Source organism: Nannospalax galili, unplaced genomic scaffold (assembly GCF_000622305.1).
Source record: "Nannospalax galili isolate Female #2095 unplaced genomic scaffold, S.galili_v1.0 scaffold23, whole genome shotgun sequence".
NCBI lineage: Eukaryota > Metazoa > Chordata > Mammalia > Rodentia > Spalacidae > Nannospalax > Nannospalax galili.
In genome coordinates, this window is record NW_008350771.1 from 1,301,884 (window position 1) to 1,311,464 (window position 9,581).

Sequence of the window (9,581 nt, forward strand, 5' to 3'; positions counted from 1 at the left end):
ATGGGTCGGGAGGGCCCGACACGCAGACAGAGCCAACAATCCTCGGCTAACTGAGGGGCAGTTTGATTTAGCAATGAGAGGGTTAGCTCCAGTAGACTTTGGGTCTGGGGATCAAGATTTATCTCTCCCCTGTCATCCAGGATCACCAATGGGTGATAATTAAGCTCAGCGTATAAAGCTTGAATTCCTTGTTCTATTTGCTTGTGGACCCTTAATTCTTGGACTTTATCCTGGGCCCCACCACCATCAGAATAGCCGATGGGAGCCTCCAGCTCCCAGCACACAGATTCCCCGGGGTTACCATAACATTGGGAGGATGCCAAATTTCCCCCTTTAATGGGGGCTGGGGTTCTATCTATCCTAATTCCTGTCCAATAGGCTTTATTATGGAGGGATTAGTACATTGTTGGGCCATTTGGTAACAGACAGTGTGCATGGTTGGATAGAACGAGGAACAGGGACAAGGGCCTGGTTTGTCATTAATAATGGGAATAACCTTAGGTTTAAGAATACAGACCCAACTCTGGTGTCTGACCGCCGGATTATATGGATTGAGGTTGAACACTAGGTGGGCCTGACGGTCTCCACAATCTGCATTTTGAGTAACCATTCCCTGGTTGAAGCTGTAGGCCTTATAAGTTCTGCTACAGCATTGGGATCTCCAAATCCTTGATGACTGGGTGGGATGGACATCAGAAACATTAGGGATGATTTGGAGAGAAAAAAGGGTAAGAGTATATGCGGGGAGGGAACCAGGGCTCGGCGGCCCTCGGCCATCACCCAATTGATGGCCAGCAGGAAAAGGGGGATCATAATTATTGCCCTATTATTGGCCATTTATGGTACTTTTTGTAGAACTTGGTTACCAGATCTTGTATGACAATGGTAATGATGAAGATGGTGATGGCAAATGCGGCAATGATGAGCACAGCAGCGAAGACTTTCCAACCAGGATTTTCCATCATAGGGGGCTTGGTCTGTTTCAGCTGGAAAAGAACAGAGAAATTTTTCTCAGGGAATCTCATTTTCTCTGGAACCTTGATTAACATTTATTTGCTTTACTAAGTGTTCAGGTAACCAGCGGGCTGTATCATGTTGCTGTGAATAAATGCAGACAGATCCTCTGCCCCACGAATTATCCAGGGGGGGTCTTTCCATTTGACCATGGCATACTGTCTTTTTGATTCTGGGTGCCAAAAGCGATCTGCAGCCGACTTACCATGAGCATCTAAATTTAAAAAAATTTGAAATAAAGAGTACATGATTTAATAAATTCCTGGGGGATCCCCTGATGGGATACCATTCCCCCTTTTTTTACTTTATTTAGCGTATTTTTTATAAGTAAATGAGCTCTTTCAACTATGCCTTGGCCGTGTGGGTTATAAGGAATTCCTGTTGTATGCTTTATCTGCAAGGTGTTGCAGAAATTTTGAAAAGCTTGAGATACATATCCAGGGCTTTAATATGTTTCGGGGTGCCCATTATAGAAAAGCAATGGAGCAAATGAGCAATAACATGTTTAGTAGCTTCCCCTGTTTGTAATGAAGCACAAAGAAATCCACTGAAAGTATCAATGCAAACATGAATATATTTAAATTTACCAAAATCTTTATAATGAGATACATCCATTTGCCAAAGCATGTTAGGAACAAGTCCTCTAGGACTGACTCCTAGATGGGGAACAGGAAGGAAAGTGACACAAGCCTTACATTCTTTAACTATTTGTCTAGCTTGCTCTCTGGTGAGTTTGAACATCAATCGTAAGGAAGCCGCATTAAGATGATGTAACTCATGAGCCTGTTGAGCTTGAGCAATATTAGAAGGAGTAGCAATAGCAACAAGCCTAGTGGCTGTATCAGCAACCTGATTGCCAGCTGTTAAAGGCCCAGGAAGATTAGAGTGTGCTCGAATGTGTCCTAAAAAGAAAGGGGCCGTCCGCTGGCGAATGAGATGCTGACAATGACGAAAAAGATTTGTAGCTTCAGAAATATGCCCAATTATAGGAACAGTTTTTAAAATAGGTACAGCACGAACTATATATGCATTGTCAGTGTATATATTAAGAGGTGTATCAGGGAACATAGAGAAAACTGATATGATGGCAGACAGTTCCACCAGCTGTGTAGAGGTTTTATTAGTTTGAAATTGTACAACCTGATCATTCCAAGTGTAGGCTGCCGTTTCATTGGAAGAACCATCCATAAAAACCAACTAGGCAGTAGGTAAAGGCTGCAGGCTAGTAATGCATGGAAAAATGAAGGTATGCAGATTGCAAAATTGAATAAGCTTGTCAGGTGGGTAATGTTTATCTAAAACCCCTGAAAAATTAGCACAAGCTATTAGCCAAGTTTTTGAATTTTGAAGCAACCAGTTAATATGATCTCTGGTATAAGGCTGTACAATATGAAGAGGTTTTACACCAGAATATTTACGACTGTGATCCCGACCAATAATCATTAAGTCAGCTACTGCGTCATAATATGGAAGCAATACTCTTTTGGGGGAGGCAGGTAAATGTACCCACATAATAGGATGATCAGGCTCCTGCCAAAGAAGACCCATAGGTTATAATTGAGTATTAAAAATCATGAGCCATAAAGGCTTGCAATAATCTATATTGGTAACAAACTGATTAGCAATTGCTTCCTCAACTCTACGTAATGCAACTCTGATCTCCTCAGTAAGTTCTCTGGATGAAGTTGGCCTAGCATCCCCTTTAAGGATATCAAAGAGGGGCTTCAAGTCACCAGTAGTCAATTTCAAATAAGGACGTAGCCAATTAATATCACCCAATAGCTTTTGGAAATCATTCAAAGATAGTAATTTATCAAGTCTAAGAATAGCCTTTTGATTAGTTATCCTTTGTCCATCAAGTTGAAAACCTAAATAAGAGTAAGGATCTTGCATTTGCACCTTCTCAGGAGCAATTTGCAAACCCGCATCCAACAAATCAGATTTCAATTGAGCAAAACATTGCAACACCTCTTCTCCTGATGCACCTGCTATCAGGATATCATCCATATAATGAATTATGTACATGGAAGGCCAAAGACTTCTAGTATTTTGAAGAGCTGCAGCTACAAATTTCTGTAAGAAGGAGGGCGGTCACATTCTTGCCTCTCATGGCCATTTAATGATCTAGTCTCAGTTTTGCAAATCAACCCCTCTCTCTCAGACTCTGCGCCACCTGTATCTGAGGCTAGACAGGCATCTTCTGGTAAAAGAGGATAGATATGAATATGTTCTTTTTAGACTTTTGGGCATCCTCTTGATTTTCCTTTCCTTTAACTGACTCTAAGGACCTCCTTTTCATTTATCTAAAACCCCTGAAAAATTAGCACAAGCTATTAGCCAAGTTTTTGAATTTTGAAGCAACCAGTTAATATGATCTCTGGTATAAGGCTGTACAATATGAAGAGGTTTTACACCAGAATATTTACGACTGTGATCCCGACCAATAATCATTAAGTCAGCTACTGCGTCATAATATGGAAGCAATACTCTTTTGGGGGAGGCAGGTAAATGTACCCAGATAATAGGATGATCAGGCTCCTGCCAAAGAAGACCCATAGGCGATAATCGAGTATTAAAAATCATGAGCCATAAAGGCTGGCAATAATCTATATTGGTAACAAATTGATTAGCAATTGCTTTCTCAACTCTACGTATGGCAACTCTGGCCTCTTCAGTAAGTGCTCTGGGTGAGGTTGGATTTGCATCCCCTTCACATAACGATTTCCATTTGTGAAAGCAAATCTCTTTCCCCATAGGTTTACCGGTAAATAAGGAACTACAAAAGGCTTAATCAAACCTATAGGTTTACTGGTAAATAAGGGACCACAAAAGTCTTAATTAAACCAGAATTATTCATGGAATCTTTCCAAGTGAGAAATTTTGAGCTCTGTCTTGGATTTTGGCTCTGTCCTATACCTTTTAAATTGGTCAGAGTCTCAACTGTAGGCCAGGCTACGGGCTAGGTCTCAGCAAAAATAATAGTAACATCAGCTCCAGTATCGATGAGGCCATCGAATTTCTTTCCAAGGGGCTTTAAATCACCAGTGGTCAATTTTAAATAAGGATGTAACCAATTAATATCACCTAATAATTTTTGGAAGTCATTTAGGGTTTGTAGTTTATCAAGTCTAAGGATAGCCTTTTGATTAGTTATTTTTCGCCCATTAATTTGAAAACCCAAATAAGAGTAGGGATCCTGTGTTTGTACTTCTTTAGGGGCTATTTGTAAACCTGCGTCAAATAAATTCGATTTTAACTGAGCATAACATTGTAACACTGCTTCCCCTGATGCACCTGCTTTTATTTCCTCTGCTTTTTCCCTGCATGAGATGATTGGAATTAACCAGGGGTATTAGAATTATCTGAGCAATACATTCACCTTGTGGAATGGTGACTATATTGTCAGCAGTATGAGCTAAAATTTTTATTTCCCCAGTATAATCTTTATCAATTATCCCAGGTACAACGGATAGGCCTTTCAGAGCGGTACTACCGCACCCTAATATCAGCCCGCAAGTATTGGTGGGGAGTGGTCCATAAATTCCAGTCAGCCATTTTTTGAGGCAAAACCTTCCACTGGTATCTCTTTATAGGCTCTCTAAAATTAATAGAAGGAAGGCTAAAGGCAAAGCGTTTGTGATCCTTAGGATATAAGGGAATAGTGAAAAAATAGTCCTTAAGATCTACTATTATCTTAAAGTATTTTTGTGGTATAGCAACTGGCGAAGGCAAACCTGGCTGTAAAGTTTCTATGAGGACCATGGTAGCATTGACTGCTCTTAAGTCTTGCAATAATCTCCATTTTTCTGACTTCTTTTTAATAACAAATATGGGTGTATTTTACAGAGAACAAGTCTCTTCAATGCGCCCTGCCTCAAGTTGTTCCTGCACCAAATGAGTGGCTGCTGCCAACTTCTCTGCTGTAAGCGGCCATTGAGCTACCCAAACTGGATCATCCGATTGCCAGGTTATAGGATCCACGTAGTTCGGGGGTGCAGGACTGTCAATGGCTTCCATCATAAATTTCCCAAGCCATGCTTATCATTCTGGCCCTCATTTGGTATGGGGGATAATCTTCCATCCTCTCTCTTCCCTAATCCTTTGCCAGGGCTATAACCCTGTGCAAGCATCTGTGCAGTAACAACATCGTTTGGACTACACATCACAATTCCTCTTTGTGAAAGCAGATGGTCCATTTTCTTTCTTCCCTAATCCTTTGCCAGGGCTGTATGCCTGAGTAAGCATCTGTGCATTAACAACATCATTCGGACTACACATAACAATTCCCATTTGTGAAAGCAAATCTCTTCCCTATAGGTTTACTGGTAAATAAGGGACCACAAAAGTCTTAATTAAACCAGAATTATTCATGGAATCTTTCCAAGTGAGAAATTTTGAGCTCTGTTTTGGATTTTGGCTCTGTCCTATACCTTTTAAATTGGTCAGAGTCTCAACCATAGGCCAGGCTATAGGCCAGTTCTCAGCAGAAATATCTCCAGTATCAATGAGGCCATCAAATTTTTTTCCATCAAGCCATAAAGTCAACATAGGTTTTTTGTGAGTAATGGCTTGGATAGCAGTCTGAATTTGTGCGTAAAGTCCTGGGTCATATTGCATTTGTCGTTCATTAGTCCCATACTGACCTTCGCCTGTTAACATATCAAAATCCCATCCATTCCTAGCTTTCTGGTTTCTTCTAGCTGTCTGCTTACAATTCTCAAAATACTCTGATTTCCATAGCAAATAATCACCCCCACTGTGCCCCCACTAAGGACCGCCCTTACTAATGTATTCCAATCAATGGGAGTTAACCATTTTTCAGCCACACCTTCCAAGATTGCTAAGGTATACGGGGCTATGGCTCCATATTGAGACACGGCAGTCTTTAATTCTTTAATAAATGGAAATTCGAAACCCTCATCATGTCGCTATGCTTGCCTTTGGTCATCTACCGTTTCTGTCACAGGAAAAGCCTCCATGTATTGCTGCTGGCAGGAGCGAAATTGACTGCCCCAAAAGCTTGTTTCGGGGCCTGGGGCTAGCCCCTCCACCAGTTTCCCTGACGAGGAGATAAAGGTCTCCCTTCAATATCAGTCTTAGATCTCCAATCACTACAATTTAAGTGTTAATGATTGATACATTTCCTCTAGTTTAATTTGTTCCTGCAATTGTGCTATCTGTTCCTTCAACTCTGATCTAGGATCTATTGCTGCCATTATAGTTGGAGCAGGTGGTACATTGAAAGAAGGAGAGTGGTCACATTCTTGCCTCTCGTGGCCATTTAATGATCTAGTCTCAGTTTTGCAAATCAACCCCTCTCTCTCAGACTCTGCGCCATCCGTTTCTAAGGTTGGACAGACAACTTCTGGCAAAAGAGGATAAATATGAATATGTTCTTTTTTAGACTTTTGAGCATCCTCTTGATTTTCCTTTCCTTTAACTGACTCTGAAGACTCCTTCCTTAAATTTTTAGGAGAATCCTCATCTTCAAGGGAAATTAAGTCAGGCTCATCCTTGGGAATTTCCCTCTGATTTCCATAACAAATAATCACCCCCACTAAGGACTGCCTTTACCAATGTATTTCAGTCAGTAGAAGTTAGCCATTTTTTAGCCTCACCTTCTAAGATAGCCAAGGTATATGGAGCTGTAGCTCCATACTGTGACATGGCAGTCTTTAATTCTTTGATTAGTGGAAATTTAAGTCCTGTATGATGTAACCATGCCTGCCTCTGATCATCTACTGTTTTCGTTACGGGAAAAACCTCCATATGGGAGGGAAGTCTATCAGGTTCATTAAAATTCTCTTTATATGAGTGAAGGCTGGGCCCCCTGGGGGCTGGGTGAGTTCTTTCTCTATCTGCAACAGCCTCACTACCTCTTCCTGTTCTAAGCTTTTGTAATTTTAAGTATCAGCGACTAATTCATCTCTTCTAGCTTAATTTGTTTGAGTATCAGTGACTGATGTATTTCCTCCAACTTAATTTGTTCCTGCAACTGTTCTATCTGTTCCCTTGATTCTGATCTAGGATCTATCGCCGCTATGATAGTTGGAGCAGGCGGTACACTATAGGAAGGAGCGCGGTCACATTCTTGCCCCTCGTGGCAGTTAATGATCTAGTCTCAGTTTTGCAAATCAACCCCTTTCTCAGACTCTGCGCCATCTGCATCCGAGGTTAGGCAGACAGCTTCTGGTAAAAGAGGATAAATACGAATATGTTCTTTTTTAGACTTTTGGGCATCCTCTTGATTTTCCTTTCCTTTAACTGACTATAAAGACTCTTTAAATTTTTAGGAGACTCCTCATCTTCAAGGGAAATTAAGTCAGGCTCATCCTTGGGAATTTCCCTCAACTCTGACTTAGAACTATTTTTAAAAATCTCTTCAGCCCGGGCAATCGCTGCCACTACTGGTTCATGTTCATATCTCCTATCTATTAATTCTTTTATTAGATTCCAATAAGAAAAAGCAGTAACAGGGACCTTTCCAGGCCCAAACACTGTATAAAAATCTTGTAATGCATCTCCTACTATTTTCCATCTCTTTGTATCTATGACCCCTTCTTGGGGAAACCAGGGACAAATATCCTTTACAAAATCAAAGAAATGAAATAAATCCTCAGTTTTAACCTTTACTCCTCTTGCCTGCAGAGCTTCTCTTAACTGTATCACATAAATCTGATGCTGACTTAATTCTTGCCCCATGATTGAACGACCAACTTACCTTCGGCTCGGTCGCAGCAGGCTCCCGCGGCGTCTCTGAATTATTTGAGTGGGTGCACACCACTTTTTCTTCCGTCGTGTCTCTCACACTGTACCCAGTATCCAGGCCCCACGTTGGGCGCCACTCTGCGGGAGGCCACTCCGCAGCATGACTCGGTCCCAACCCGCAGAAACTGCCACAAAGTACCTGGATTGGGGAGTGGGGACATGGATGAGGCAAGCGGAAGAGAAATGGAGACAAGACAGGGCTCTGATCAAGTCTCGTTTATTAAAGCACAAGCATGAATTTAAATAGAGAATGAGAACAAAGAAGTAAAGAGTGAGTAATCAAACCGGTCAGAACACAGGGGCCCTGACATACTCTAAGGGAGGAATCTACTGATGAACGGAGAACAGGGCTATTTACTGGAAAGGAGAACAAGGCCGCAGGCCAAGGTTGTGGGCCCATGTGGAAAGGTCACCAACTCAGGTCTGCCAGCAGCCCCGAAAAATGGCTGAGCCTCAGGCTCCCAAGAAACACCCTTTCCTGACCTCTGTAGACATTGCACACATCACTTCCATACATGCACACAAACCCCTCATACACATAAAAATAAATAAGCTGGGCATGGTGGCGCATGCCTTTAGTCCCAGCACTCTGGAGGCAGGGGAAGGCGGATCTCCGTGAGTTCAAGGCCAGCCTGGTCTACATAGTGAGTTCCAGGACAGCTGGGGCTACAGGGAGACCCTGTCTCAAAAAGACCAGAAATAAATAAATAAAATATATAAAAATTTGAAAGAAAATGAAAAATGCCTAAAAAAAGAATACATCTTAGTAGACTAACTGATATCAATGAGGCTGGAAAATGGACTCTTGATCTATGTGTACTATTCCATCATGTGAGCATGTTTCTTTTGACAGTGCATCATATACTCACTGAATAGATACTAAAATGCTGTCCCTACTTTCTGGGTGTTTCTGGTCCATTTCATTAAAGACACAATTGTAGGGGCTAGAGAGATGGCTCAATGATTAATGACCTGTGTTTGATTCCCAGCACCCACATGGTGGCCAACAACTGTCCATAACTCCAGTTCCAGGGGATCTGACACCCTCTCTGACCTCCATGGGCATTGTACAACACGGGTGCACTTACATGCAGGCAGTGCATTCATAGACACAAAAATAATAAAATACTTGTTAAAAAAGAATTGTAAACAAGGAAAATGTGTTAGGTATTATTCTAGATATAGACAAGGTGTTGAAAAAATACAAAGAACTCTCCCTGGAAGACCTTTGAAAAGCTTAGCAGTGGGGCAAGCAACTGTCCTCAGGTTGCAGAGGATAAGTTCATCAACAAAAAAATGGGGAAGAACATTCCAGAAGAACAGCATTTGCAAAAAAAAAGAAGTAGAAAATTAAGGAAAACATAGTTAAAGAAGGAGGCCGCCATAAAGACAGATCTTGCAGAGAGTAGGTCTCCGCAGGTACTTTGTATTTGTTTTTTGATAGTGAGGATTGAACTTACAGCCTTGTGCCTGCTGGGAAAGTACCTGTCGTTGAGCCGTATCTCTAGCCCTGTTTTCCTGTTTTGTTTCTTTTTGTTTATCATTATTGTGTGTCTGTAGATGTATGTGAATGGAGTCATGTGCCAGCCAGCACGTGTGTAGAGGTCAGAGGACAACTTTGCAACATCTGTTCTCTTTCCACTTTTTTTTTCTTTTTTTTGTCTTTTTGAGACAGGGTCTCCCTGTAGCCCCAGCTGTCCTGGAATGCACTATATAGACCAGGCTGGCCTTGAACTCACAGAAATCCTCCTGCCTCTGCCTCCCAAGTGCTGGGATTAAAGGCGTGCGCCACCATGCGC

General features: G+C 41.7%; 1 long non-coding RNA gene and 1 pseudogene across 1 annotated transcript in view; one reads left to right on the forward strand and one right to left on the reverse strand.

Moving 5' to 3' along the window:
- LOC115072870 overlaps positions 1–1,190 on the forward strand; it is a 5,920-nt gene extending 4,730 nt beyond the window's left edge. Inside the window, exon 3 of the long non-coding RNA XR_003851872.1 lies at positions 856–1,190. This is a non-coding gene — a long non-coding RNA (uncharacterized LOC115072870). The remainder of the gene's footprint in view (positions 1–855) is intronic.
- A 6,628-nt stretch (positions 1,191–7,818) lies between these two features.
- The window catches only part of LOC115072875, a 19,590-nt pseudogene continuing 17,827 nt past the window's right edge, over positions 7,819–9,581 (reverse strand).